This window comes from Ornithorhynchus anatinus, chromosome 3 (genome assembly GCF_004115215.2).
Source record: "Ornithorhynchus anatinus isolate Pmale09 chromosome 3, mOrnAna1.pri.v4, whole genome shotgun sequence".
In the NCBI taxonomy this organism is placed as follows: domain Eukaryota; kingdom Metazoa; phylum Chordata; class Mammalia; order Monotremata; family Ornithorhynchidae; genus Ornithorhynchus; species Ornithorhynchus anatinus.
In genome coordinates this window covers 91,219,085-91,233,570 of record NC_041730.1, presented here as the reverse complement: position 1 = coordinate 91,233,570, position 14,486 = coordinate 91,219,085, and positions in this window count along the sequence as shown.

Here is a 14,486-nt window from a genome sequence, read left to right as displayed (position 1 = left end):
AGTAAGCGCTCAATAAATACTATTGAATGAATCAACAAGTGGCGGAGCCGGAATCCGAACCCATGACCTCTGACTCCCAAGCCCGGGCTCTTTCCACTGAGCCACGCTGCTCCTCTAAGCACTTTGGGAGAGTACAAAAAAAAAGAGATTTGACAAACACATCCTCTGCCCACAAGGAGCTTCCAAAGTAGAGACCTTCTGACCACCAAAGAATTTCAGCACTCACTAGGGCTGCAGCATTTAGGTTCATATCTCCTATAGTTTATTAATCCCATCAGGGAGCACAAAGTCCTGCTGCTCAGGGCAGAGGCTGGGGTGAGGGGCAGTGGAAGCCAAGGCGGAGGCTCACTCAGAGGGGAAGGGAAGCGTGGGGAAGACCGGGAAGCAGCAGCACACTAGGGTAGTTCGGACGGTAGGGTGGGAGGGGAAATCATTCACGGGGCAAAATCATCGGCTCCAAACACCCCGCCACAGGCCGTCCCGGAGCCGGCTGGTGGGGAGGGTGAGTAGGAGAGAAACCCTCCCCTCTCATTTCCGGTCGTGAAAGTCTCCCCAGGGTGAGCGAGGCACCTCACGAGGCTCCTGGTGGGCCCTTCCTCCCCCGAAAAGTCTCCTTGTCTCCCACGTTCACCTCCAGGCTGCTCAGAAGGATCTTGCAGGAAGGAGGATCGGGGTTAGACCTAAAGAAGATCCTTGCGGCCCATGGAGATTGGGAGACACTCCCAGTGGAGCCAGAGGAGATGAAGGGTGTCCTCACCCTTCTCCAGAAGATCTTCAGATTCAGTAAGAGGTTGAAGCAGCGTGGCTCAGTGGAAAGAGCCCGGGCTTGGGAGTCGGGGGTCATGGGTTCGAATCCCGGCTCGGCCACTTGTCGGCTGTGTGACTGGGGGCAAGTCACTTCACCGCTCTGGGCCTCAGTTACCTCATCTGGAAAATGGGGACTAAGACCGGGAGCCCCACGTGGGACAACCTGATTCCCCTGTGTCTACCCCAGCGCTTAGAACAGTGCTCGGCACATAGTGAGCGCTTAACAGATACCGACATTATTACTCAGTAGCCAAATAGTATAATACCTGGAAAAATTAGGCAGGGCTTTGGAATAAATAGAAACCCATTGCAAGCCTATAAACACCATGCATATTTAATAATAATGTGGGTATTTTTTATCTATACTCCCCAAGTGCTTAGTACGGTGCTCTGAACGGAGTCCTCAATCAATACCACTGATTGATTGATTGATTGATACCCAAACACACTCACACACGCACAGATAGATATCCTTTGTATTAGAAGAACAGGAATGTGCGTATGTCTGAAATGTCCAAAATGGGACCAAAAGTCCTAGTCCCAACAGGCAGGCGAAAAGCTTGTACCTTCTTGTTCTACTTAAGGTTTACGGTGCCTGAGATTTTTTTTTTCTTTTGCCTCCTTTTCTCTCTTTCCAAATGAATAACAATAATAATGATGATGATGATGGCATTTGTTAAGTGCTATGTGCCAAGCTCTGTTCTAGGGACTGGGGGTAGGGGGGATAACAAGGTAATCAAGTTGTTCCATGTGAGGCTCAGTCTCAATCCCCATTTTACAGATGAGGTAACTGAGGCCCAGAGAAGTTATATGACCTTCCCGACGTCACACAGCTGGCGAGTGGCAGCGCTGGGATTCGAACCCATGACCTCTGACTCCCAAGCTCATGCTCTTTCCCCTGAGCTGTGCTGCTTCAATAATGTTATTTGTTAAGCCCTTACTACGTGCCAAGTACTGTTCTGAGCACTCGAGTGGCTACCGACAAACTGGATTAGGCACAGTGTCCCTGTCTCTCATGGGGCTCACAGTCTCAATCCTCATTTTACAGATGAGGGACCTGAGGCCCAGAGAAGCAGCGCGGCTCAGTGGAAAGAACCCGGGCTTGGGGGGGGGTCAGAGGCCATGGGTTCGAATCCAGCCTCCGCCACTTGTCAGCTGGGTGACGGTGGGCAAGTCACTTCACTTCTCTGGGCCTCAGTTCCCTCATCTGTAAAATGGGGATTAACCGTGAGCTTCAGGTGGGACAACCTGAGGACCCCGTATCTCCCCCAGCACTTAGAACAGTGCTCTGCACACAGTAAGCGCTCAACGGATACCGACATTATTATTATTATCAAAGAGACTTCCCCAAGGCCACAGAGCAGACAAATGGCAGAGCCTGGATTAGAACCCATGACCTCCTGACTTCCAGGCCCGTGCTCTATCCACTATGCCACGCCATGAAGTTTTGCTCAAACAAGCTGCTCCCGGTTTTCATCCTGGATATAGAAATATCTGAGGATTTGTTTTACTGTGTCCAGAAATCACTTCCTCCTCCCTCCTCGCTTTCCATTTCCCCCAATTCAGCTCTCGATACAGCGGGTGGCCAGGTGTCCTGCTTTTGCTCATTCTCCTCACAAGTGCCCCTCGCTGGAGTTGTATGAGGACGTGCATAGCTCCAGTGCTAGGAGTCCGGCATGTTCCAGGATTTCATCGCTCCCCATCTTGCCTGGCAACTTGGTAACCGAACACGGTTCGGAGGCGACCCTGGCGGTGAAGCTTAAGGAGCCGGATCTGGTACGAAGGTGGAGCCCAGGTCTCCCAGATAGAGACAAAATTGGGCATCACCTCAGCTCTGTAGACCCATTTTCCCTTCACCACCATCGTGCCTCAGGCCTAGTACTCCCTCCCCCATTGTATCCGACAAGACCGTCACTCTCCCTTCCTTCAAAACCCTCCTTCAAAAAAAATCACATCTCCTCCAAGAGGGTTTTCCCGACTAAGATCTCATTTCTCTTATTCCCTCTCTCACACCTCACCCTAGCAGTTGGATTTGTGCCCTTAATTCACCCCACCCTCAGCCCCTCATCTATGTAACTAACCAGGATTTATTTTAATGTCTGTCTCACCCCCTGGACTGTAAGTTTATCACGGCCAGAGAACATGTCTATCAACTCTATCACGTCTGTCATCTTAGAGAAGCAGCGTGGCTCAGCGGAAAGAGCCCGGGCTTGGGAGTCAGAGGTCGTGGGTTCTAATCCCGGCTCCGCCACTTGCCAGCTGTGTGACTTTGGGAAAGTCACTCAACTTCTCGGTGCCTCAGTCACCTCATCTGGAAAATAATAATGTTCGTATCTGTTAAGCGCCGACTATGTGCAGAGCACTGTTCTATGCGCTGGGGTAGACGCAGGGGAATCAGGCTGTCCCACGTGGGGCTCACAGTCTTCATCCCCATTTTACAGATGAGGGAACTGAGGCACAGAGAAGTGAAGTGACTTGCCCACAGTCACACAGCTGACAAGTGGCAGAGCCGGGATTCCAACCCATGACCTCTGACTCCAAAGCCCGTGCTCTTTCCACTGAGCCGCGCATGAAGACTGTGAGCCTCATGTGGGGCAATCTGATTACCCTGTATCTACCCCAGCGCTTAGAACAGTGCTCTGCACATAGTAAGTGCTCAACAAATGCCCCAAAAAACCCCAACTCTGTCGTATTGTACTGTCCCAAGCACTTAGTACGGTGCTCTGAACACAGTAAGCCCTCTACAAATATAACTGATTGACCGATTGACCTGGGGTTTGGTCTGGGCGCTGAATTTACACCAAGAAGGTCAAGAGATTCTGGTGAATTAATTCACCTTTTTTGTTTCAGATTAGTTCAAATTAGCAGGGATATGCCAATGTTGAAAATTCAGTCAATCAATAAGCATTTATTGAACCGTTTCTGTGTGCAGAATACTATATATAGAATCTGGGAGAGTTCATTAGGGTCAAAAGATACTGCTTTCTAAGTGCTTAAAATCAAATAGGGGAGACAAGCAGATAAGAATTTGCAAATAATGGGGGCTGGAGAAAGAATAAGAATACAACAGGTGATGGCACAAGTATGACCGAATGGAATAGCAGAATAAGTAATTTAATGGACAAATGAATAAACATATATTTGACTCTGTGGAATCAGTATGACCTAGTGGAAAGAGGCCAGGCCCGTGGGTTAGATGACCTGGGTTCTAATCTCCCTCTAGACTGTAAACTCGTTGTGGGAAGGGAATGTGTCTCCGCCCCCTTGTTATATTGTGCTCTCCACAGCACTTGGTGCAGTACTTTGCACACAGAAAAGGCTCAAAAAATACACTTGACTGAATAAATATGATTGAATGAATAATCTCGGCTCTTTCACTTGCCTGCTGTGTGATATTAGGCAAAGCATTTAGCTTTTCTGAGCCTCCATTTCCTCATCTGTGGAGATTCGATACCTGCACTCCCTCCTAGTTAGACCGTGAACTCCATGTGGGCTAGTGACTGTGTCCAACCTGAATATTTTTTACCTTCCCCAGTGCTTAGAACAGTGCTTGGCACCTACTACTGAATGAATAACGAGCACTCGACAAATACCACTGTTGCTATCATTACTGGTATTGCTAGATAGTAAGTGCTTTACAAGTACCATCCTCCTTTTTATATACGGAGGTGCAGCGGATCAGGGATAAAGAAGTAAGTTCTAATAGTGGCTTTTGGATTCATAATTTGAAGTGTTGGGAATTAATCCAGGAAGACTTTTCAGAAGATGTTGGTCTTCAGGAGAACTTTGAAAACTGGGAGAACTGGGATCTTGGAGGCTCAAAGGGGGAGCCATTTTCCAGAAAGTTGAACAGCCTGAGCCAGGGTTTGGAGGCAAGGGAGTAGAGCAAGGTGCAGCCGGAAGTTGAGCTGAGAAACATCATGGCCTATTGGATAGGCATTCATTCATTCAATAGTATTTATTGAGCGCTTACTATGTGCAGAGCACTGTACTAAGCGCTTGCAATGGACAAATGGGTAACAGATAGAGACAGTCCCTGCCCTCTGACGGGCTCACGGTCTAATCGGGGGGGACGGACAGACGAGAACGATGGCAACAAATAGAGTCGAGGGGAAGAACATCTCATTAAAACAATAGCAGATAAATAGAATCGAGGCGATGTACATCTCATTAACAAAATAAATAGGGTGATGAAGATATGTACGGTTGAGCGGACGAGTACGGTGCTGAGGGGATGGGACTGGCCTGGGAGTCGGACGGACCTGGGTTCTAATCCCAGCTCGGACATTTGTCCACTGTGTGACCTTGGCAAGTCACTTTACTTCTCTGGGCCTCGGTTAGCTCATCTGTAAAATGGGGGTTAAGACTGTAAGCCCTATGTGGGACATGGACTGTGTCCAACTTAATTAGCTTATATCTACCCAGGGCTTAGTACAGTGCCTGGCACATAGTAAGTGCCTAACAGATACCCCTGCCAAAAATAGAAGGAGTAGAGAGTCAACACAGGAAGTAGAAAATCTGGTGGAGAGCTTCAAAGCCCACAGTAAAATATTTCTGCTAGAGGAAGTGAGCAATAGGTAGCCATCGGATGTTTTGAGGAGGGGAAAGTGTGCCAAGTCGAGGGAAGCAGCATGACCTAGTGGATAAAGCACAAGCCTGGGAATCAGGAGGACCTGCATTCTAATCCCGCCTCCGCCACTGGTCTGCTGCGTGACCTTGGGCAAGTCGCTTCTCTGGGCCTCAGTTACCTCATCTGTAAAATGGGGAATAAGGCTGTGAGCTCCAAGTGGGTCAGGGACTGTTTCCAGCCTGAGAAGATTGAATCTACCCCAGAGCTTAGTAGAGTGCTTTGCACATAGTAAGCACTTAACAAATACCATTAAGAAAAAAAGAGTTATGTTTTAAGATGCTCTGGAAAGGCGGAAGAAAACCAGATGGGTTAGGTTGAGGTCTCAGAAGTGGGACTGGGATGCTAAGCTAGCAACTGCAGAGCTCTTACCGTGTGTCCCCAAAACACATGACCTTAAGAGAGGCGTTATCACCTCCTGACTCGGCTCCCAGTGCAGAGCGGCGATTTACTGTGCCTCATGGGGGCCTTGTAGAGGAAGAACACAATTTGGTCTTAGCCCTGAGGATTTTAGGAACTAGTGGGGGAGTTAGAGTAAACACACATTACCAATATACAAACATAAAATTCGAAGGAACACGAGCTTGAGAATCTGAGCTATGTAATTTACAAACAAGCGATGGAGGGAAAATGAAGAAGTGAGGAGGCATGGAAGAAGACCGAAACCGAAATGATCAGTTTCTCGTTTTCCTCTCCTTATATCTTCCGTTATCGGCATCGTTATTAGAACACTGAACTGGGGGAAGTTGGCGGGGAGCATTGTACTGAGTGCCAACTGTGTGCATGGCACTGTGCTAGAACTTGGGAGAGTAGAGTAAAAGTAGAAAAGAGTGTATACAGAGTTGCCACGGGGCAATCAGTGTAAGAATGGTATTCATTGAGCACTTACGATGCGTAGACCACTGCACTGAGGGCTTTAGAAGGTACAGTACAACAGAGCTAGTAGATACGTTCCCTGCCCATAATGAAATAATAATAATAATCATAATAATGATGGCATTGGTTAATGCTTACTATATGCCAGGCACTGTACTAAGCACTGGGGTGAATAAAAAACTAATCGGGTTGGACCCAGTCCCTGTCCCACTTGGGGCTCACGGTCCCAATCCCCATTTTACAGATGAGGGAACTGAGGCCCAGAGAAGTGAAGTGACTTGCCCAAGGCCTCACAGTGGATGGCAGAGCCAGGATCAGAACCCCTTATCAATCTCAGACATACACAGCAGTTGCTAGGACCTTTTTTGTGGGGTATTTATAAAGCGCTTTCTGCGGTAGATACGAACTAATCAGGTCGGACACGGTCCATGGCCTGTACGGGGCTCACGGTCTTCATTCCTATTTCACAGATGAGTTCATTCAGGCACAGAGAAGTTAAGTGACTTGCCCAAAGTCACACAGCAGACAAATGAGGGGAGCTGGGATTAGAACCCAGGTGCTTTTAACTCCCAGGACCATGTTCTACCATTCGTTCATTCATTCAATCGATCATATGTATTGAGCGCTTACTGTGTGCAGAGCACTGTACTAAGTGCTTGGAAAGTACTCTCCACTAGGCCATGCTGCTTCTCTGTTATCGTAGCTGCTCCTCTCACCCGAAATGTAGCCGTAGGAGGGAGGTCTAATTAGGTGACCTTTAAGAGGAGAAACGAACAGCAAGTTCACCAAGGAAAACTAAACGAAGACTCCTTAAGGAGGGAATTTTTAATTGTCAGCCTGGAATTTGACCAGAAAATTTCCTGGAATTGCTAATGTTTATAAACTAGGACTAAAGGATTCATGAGATGGGAGTCTTGCTTGTAAATGCCATCTGAGCTCGAGGACTGCCAGTGAGGCTCATGCCCCGACTCTACCGTAATTCCCCGGGGCAGGAAATCATTCATCCGGTGAAGTCGAGTCCACGCCAGTGACACCGAACCAGCTGCACCAGCATGGCCTATTGAATGGACCTGGGAGACAGGACCCGGGTTTAATCCGTGGTTCTGCAACTTGTCCGGTGTGTGACCTTGGGCTAGTCACTTCCCTTCTCTGCGCGCCTCAGTTACACCATCTGTAAACTAGAGATAATGACTGTGAACCCCCTGTGGGCCATGGACTATGTCCAACCTGACTAGTTGATATTGACAACCCCAGCATTAAGCACGGGTTCTAATCCCAGCTGCGCCACTTATCTGCTATGTGACCTCGGACAAGTCACTTCACTTCTCTGACCCTCAGTTACCTTACCTGTAAAACAGGGATTAAGACCGTGAGCCCCACGTGGGCCGTGGACTGTGTCCGCCACGATTTGCTTGTATTTATCCCAGTGCTCAGTACAGTGCTTGGCACGTAAGAAATGCTCAACAAATAGCGTAGTTATCATTAGTTCTGGATGCTCAGTCCAATGCCTCGGGGGTCCATCTAGTTAGGCGCCCAACCATCTGAGCAAACGTTCTGCCAGGTATTGTATTTGGCTGGGCCCAGCTGGGTGATGGAGGTGAAGGGGAGGTGCCAACCCAAAACTAAAGGATGATTATTATTATGACGATGGTATTCGTTAAGTTCTTACCATGTGCCGGACACCGTACTAAGCACTGGGGTGGATACGGTGTCGGGTTGGACACTGTCCCTGTCCCACGTGGAGCTCACAGTCTCCATCCTCGTGTTACCGAGGCCCAGAGAAGTGAAGCGACTGGCCCTAGGTCACAGAGCAGACATGCAGTGGAGCCGGTGTTAGATTTTGGGAGCTGGGCATGATAATTATGGTACCTGTTAAGCACTTACTATGTGACAGGCACCGTACTAAGCATAGGATGTTCAGAGCAAGGAGAGGAGAACCCAGAATGAGGGATGAAGAGGAGGCACCTGATAATCATCATAACTATGATGTTATCGAAGCACTGTTCTGGATTCTAGAGTAGATAGAAGCTAGTCGGTCGGACACAGTCCGTGGCCCCCACGGGGCTCACAGTCTGAACACCACGGTGGGCAGACATCGAATCCCCATTTTACAGATGAGGGAACTGAGACCCTGAGAAGTTACACGGTTTGCCCGAGATCCCACAGCAGGCAAGTGACAGCTTGGAACCCGGGTCCTGAAACTCTTGGGCCTGTCTTCTTTCCACTAGGTCACACTGCTTCCACACAGATCCATCCATTCATTCATTCGGCGGTATTTACTGAGCGCTTACTATGCGCAGAGCACCGTACTAAGCGCTTGGAACGAACGGGCCGGCAACAGATAGAGACGGTCCCCGCCGTCTGACGGGCTTACGGTCTGATCCGGGGAGACGGACGGACGGGAACGATGGCGATGAAGAGAGTCGAGGCCACAGTACAGATGAGAAAACTGAGGCTCAGGGAAGTGCCTCGCCCAAAAGTCACATGGCAGGCAAATAGCCGTGCTGGTGTCAGAATCCTGGTCTTCTGGCTCCCCGGTCCCTGCTCTTTCCAGTATTTCACGCTGTCCACCGCTCACACCAGCAATCCACTCGAGATACTGTCAGAGTCAACCTCTGAGTACTGTTTTGGGTATCGATTGAGTGCAGTGTAACGTACTGGACACCTCCTGCCTACGGATGGCTGTACTGGATACCTACTGCCCGCAGAGCACTGTCCTGAGTCACCTAGGAACAGAGCTCCGGTCCAGGCATTTGGAAACCCACAACGAACGTAATAGAAATGGTTCCCTCCCCTCTGCGGGTTTTCAGTCCAGAGGGGGCGATAAGCAAGTACCCGTACGATGAGGAAAAAAGGGAACGTCATAGATCCGTCCGGCAACAATCGGAGAAAGCAACCCCGTGGCTTTCCAAGGCTACCGGGACCTAGAGCCGAGACTTAGCACAGATGCAGCTTGGCCTAGTGGGTAGGGCACGGGCCTAGGAGTCAGAAGGGCCTGGGTTCCGATCCCTGCTCTGCCACCTGGCTGCTGTGTGACCTCGGGCAATCATTTCACGTCTCTGTTACCTCGGTTACCTCCTCTGTAAAATTGGGATGAGGACTGCGAGTGCCATGTGGGTCACGGACCGTGTCCAACCTAACATAATATCCACCACAGCACTTAGTACGGTGTCTAGTACATAGTAGGTGCTTATCAAATACCAGTAAAAAACCCCATAATGACATCTGCAGACTCCAAGATCCACTGAGGCTGCGAGTGCTGATACGAGAAAATTTAAGACATTCTAAGCCTGATTCACTCCAGCCTAAGTTTAGCGTGAATTGCCCTGACCTGGCTCAAACCAGACAATCCATCTTGCTTTGGATTTATTAAAGTATAAGTCTATTTCTCATACACCATTACAACCACTGGGTCTATGAAATATTTCAGCGATTATTTTGGCCTTGATGGTTTGTGATAGCGAGGAAACGATCTGCTAGGAGAAAGAAGAGAACGGAAAAGAGTCAAATGATAAATAGGAAGATTGGGCGAATCGATTCCCCTGAAATATAAATCTTTCTCCACAGCATAAATTGATCTAAAGTGGATGTCTGTTTTTCACTGTGGAAAGGGTTTGTCGGAGCCAATTAGTACGTAACCGTGGTTCCGAGATGACTGATAATGATGAAGATAATAATAATGCTAATACTACAACTGTTATAGGAAATAGTGGCTCAGTGGAAAGAGCCTGGGCTTGGGAGTCAGAGGTCATGGGTTCGAATCCCGGCTCTGCCACTTGGCAGCTGCGCGACTGTGGGCAAGTCACTTCACTTCTCTGTGCCTCAGTTACCTCATCTTTAAAATGGGGATTAACCGTGAGCCTCACGTGGGACAACCCAATGACCCTGTATCTACCCCAGCGCTTGGAACAGTGCTCCGCACATGGTAAGAGCTTAACAAATACCGACATGATTAAATTATTATTATTAGTGGAGTGTAATTAAACCAGATCCTTACCTGATTTTGTGTTTGACCCGATCTTCAACCACACCCTCAATTTATATAGTAATTATAGTATAGATGGTATCTGTTCAGCGCTTACTATGAGCCAAGTGCTGTTCTAAGCGCTGGGGGAGATACAAGGTAATCAGGTTGTCCCACTTGGGGCTCACAATCTTAATCCCCATTTTACAGATGAGGTAACTGAGGTACAGAGAAGTTAGCGCCTTGTCCAAGATCACACGGCAGACAGGTGGCAGAGTCGGGGATGAGGATCCACATCCTCTGACTCCCAAGCCCGTGCTCTTTCCGCTAAGCCACGCTGCTTCTCTATATCACCCTCTTGCTAAGAACCCATGGTAACAGAGCTGAAGCCCCCTAAACTTTCATTCATTCAACTCATTCAGTCGTACTTATTAAGCGCTTACTGTGTGCAGAGCACTGTACTCAGTGCTTCCACCTCCCCTCTTCACCCCCCTCAACCCCTCCAGCGAAATACATCCTTCTTCCTCGTCTCCCTTCCTCGAGCCCCTACGGTCCGTACCTACAAGAAGATAATAATAATAATGTGGGTACTTGTTAAGCGTTATGCGCCGAGCACTGTCCTGAGCGCTGGGGTAGACCCAGGGGGATCAGGTCGTCCCACGTGGGGCTCACAGTCTTCATCCCCATTTTACAGATGAGGTAACCGAGGCACCGAGAAGTGAAGTGACTCGCCCAAAGTCACACAGCGGACAAGTGGCCGAGCCGGGATTCGAACCCATGATCTCGGACTCCAAAGCCCGGGCTCTTGCCACTGAGCCGCGCTGCTTCTAATGCATCTCACCTTCTGAAAGTGCTATTTAATATACACCCCCCTCCTCCACACAAGCTTTAAAATGAATATTAAGACTGTGGGCCCTATGTGGGTCAGGGGCTGTGAGAAGCAGCGTGTCTCAGTGGGAAGAGCCTGGGCTTCGGAGTCAGAGGTCATGGGTTCGACTCTCGGCTCTGCCACTTGTCAGCTGTGTGACTGTGGGCAGGTCACGTCACTTCTCTGGGCCTCAGTTACCTCATCTGTAAAATGGGAATTAACTGCGACCCTCACGTGGGACAACCTGATGACCCTGTATCTACCCCAGCGCTTAGAATAGTACTCTGCACATAGTAAGCGCTTAACAAATACTAACATTATCATTATTAGCCTGATTATCTTATATCTATCATTGCGCTTAGTGCAGTGTCCGGCAGATAGCAAGTGGTGTTTATATATCAAATATATATCAATATATTATTATTATTATTCATTCATTCAATAGTATTTATTGAGCGCTTACTATGTGCAGAGCACTCTACTAAGCGATTGGAATGTACAATTCGCTAACAGATTTATAGTAATGTCTATCTCCCCCTTCTAGACTGTAAACCCGTTATGGGCAGGGAACCCGTCTGCTAATTCTGTTGTATTGTACTCTCGCAAGCACTTAGTACAGTGCTCTGCACATAGTGAGCACTCAATCAATATGACTGATTGGTTGGTTTAACAAATACACGAAAAAAAAGAAACAAAAGGACAAGTGCGTCTAAATCACAATTTCACCCCGGTCAGCACAAAGTCATCCCTTGACTATTTTCAGTTTCTTGTTGACATCTAATGCTATTATTAGTTAATACTGGTATTTTAAAAAACAGATTTACAGTCCTTAAATCCTTAATTCATGCATTAATCTAAGAGATGATATTTAGCAAGAAAAGAACAAACATTAATTTGGAAGATTTTCATCAGAGTAAAAAAAAAGTCAACAACATAATTTCTCTTGGAGAATGCACTCGGTTGAGTTGCTGGAGATCGAGAAGGATAACGTTCCCTCTTCCTTGAGAACTCTCAGAAGGCATTTCATATTACATATTTCCAGGCTGCTATTCCTCCTGTGAAACCGTCGGGGAACAAGAAACTGAGGCACTAAAGGATAGTAAGCACTCAATAAATACTACTGAATGAATGAATTACTACATCACATTTAGAAATTACATTTTCTCGGTCTCTTAAAAGGTGAATCCTAAACCGAACTGGTCCAAAAGACCACTTTGCATATTTTGGACTCTCAATCGGGAGGACTAATGCTCTGGAGGAGATTAATGCTAAGAAAAGGGAAAACAAGAAAGAGGCAGACATGCAGCTAGATGGAGAGAGACCATAATAATAATGCAGAGACGGTTAGAAAGGCTGTAGATTATGGCAGAGGACAGGACGTTCTGGAGAAAGTATATCCGTGGAGCCGCTATGAATCGGAAACGACTCAACGGCATTTAATAATAATAATTAGATGGTAACTCCTGCTAAAAGAGAATTGTTTTCTCATTCCTTGTGCACGCTCTCAAGCAATCTAGCCATTAATCTGTGGCATTTACTTATCCCTTACTGTGTGCAGAGCACTGTGCTAATCGCTTGGGAGAATACAGTACAATAGAGAAGATATGATTCCTGACCACAAGGAGGGCAGCTCACCACACTTATGTATATATTTTTAAATTATATATGTTACATTCTTCATTTACATTACTGTCTGTTTCCCCCTCTGGACTGTAAGCTCACTTTGGGCAGGGAACGTGTCTACCGACTCTGTCGTATCGTGCTCAGTACAATACTCTGTACATAGTAAGCATCAATAAATGCCATTAATTGAGTAATTGATTGAGGGATTTTACAGACCAGAGAGGTGAAAGCACCTCAAATACCTACGAGAGTGGTCTAGCACACAATCTGTACTCAGTACGATGCTTTGTAAACACTCAGTACAGTGTTTTGCACACAGTAAGTGCTCAATAAATACGACTGAGTGAATATAGACCCCTAATAGTCTTGCCACAGTAGACATCCGGCGAATATGGCAGAGGCCAATTCAAATGCTCCGTACGGACACTATACAGAAGCAGCATGGCCTGGTGGATAGAGCACGGGCCTGGAAGTAGAAGGTCATGGGTTCTAATCCCCACTCTGCCACTTGTCTGCTGTGTGACCTCGGGAAAGTCACTTTTCTTCTACGTGCTTCAGTTACCTCATCTGTAAAATGGAGATTAAGACTGTGAGCCCTACGCGGAATAGAGACTGTATCCAACCCAATTTGCTTGTATCCCACCCAGCGTGGATACAGAGCCTGGCACGTAATACGTGCTTAACAAATACCACCATTATTATTATTATCGAGACTCAGTGAGTCTAATTGGTTGAATGATATTCATTCATTCATCCAGTCATATATATTGAGTGTTTACTATGTGCAAAGCACTGTACTGAGCACTTGGGAGAGTACAATATAACAATAAACGGACACATTTCCTATTCCCAACAAGCTAACACAGGCCCCTCTGGTCATCTCAGCTCTGCCGACACTTTGAGCTGGCATCACATCTACAAATTCTGTTTTGAGTTTTTAAAGTCAACTTACATTCAAACCTTCAATCTAATTTGGCTCAGGGATCAAATGTGCTCTACATGAATGAAGTATTTATGTAGCACTCGATAGTCCTAGAAGCCTGTTGCCTTAGTAGGTGTAATTTTAGTAAAACTAGCCTCGCTCCTCCAGAATTCATGATTTCACTTCACGTTTTAGTTTGAAGGGAATTGGGAGAATACGCCCACCGGCATGTAACTGCCTGATTATACTAAGATGGGATATGGGAAGAAAAGGTTGTGGATAAGAAGGTGGCATCAGGCTAGAGGCGAGAACTCTAACGCGACTTTTCCGCAACGCCGATTGTCAAGAATGCAGTCTCCGTGTTGTAGAACGAGCGTACGCTCGGAGCAAAATTGCCGGTAGGAGCTGAGATGTTTCAGAGGTACAGGAATGGTTTATTCAGGTCTGTCTGCATGTGACAGAGCAGATGTGTGCATATCATGGGGAGAGAGGGTTGGGAAGAGAAAGGTTCAAGTGGACACGGACTTTGGAGGTCATTCAAAGATAGTTTTTCTGTATTCAGAGTCTCTGATCATTTCTATAGGTCTGCAGACTAAATCCGCTCCGTTTCGTACTGACTGAGCCTCTAGCTGGAAGTAACCTAATTCTGGTTCCACATCAGCATGGGAGAAATCACATCCTCTCAAAGTAACTGAAATGCCAAGCTCCGAGTGGACTTTCTGCCAAATTTCCAGGGAAGTCAACCTACCAGGGGAAGCAGAGTGGCCTAGTGGAAAGAGCACAGGCCTGGGAGTCAAAG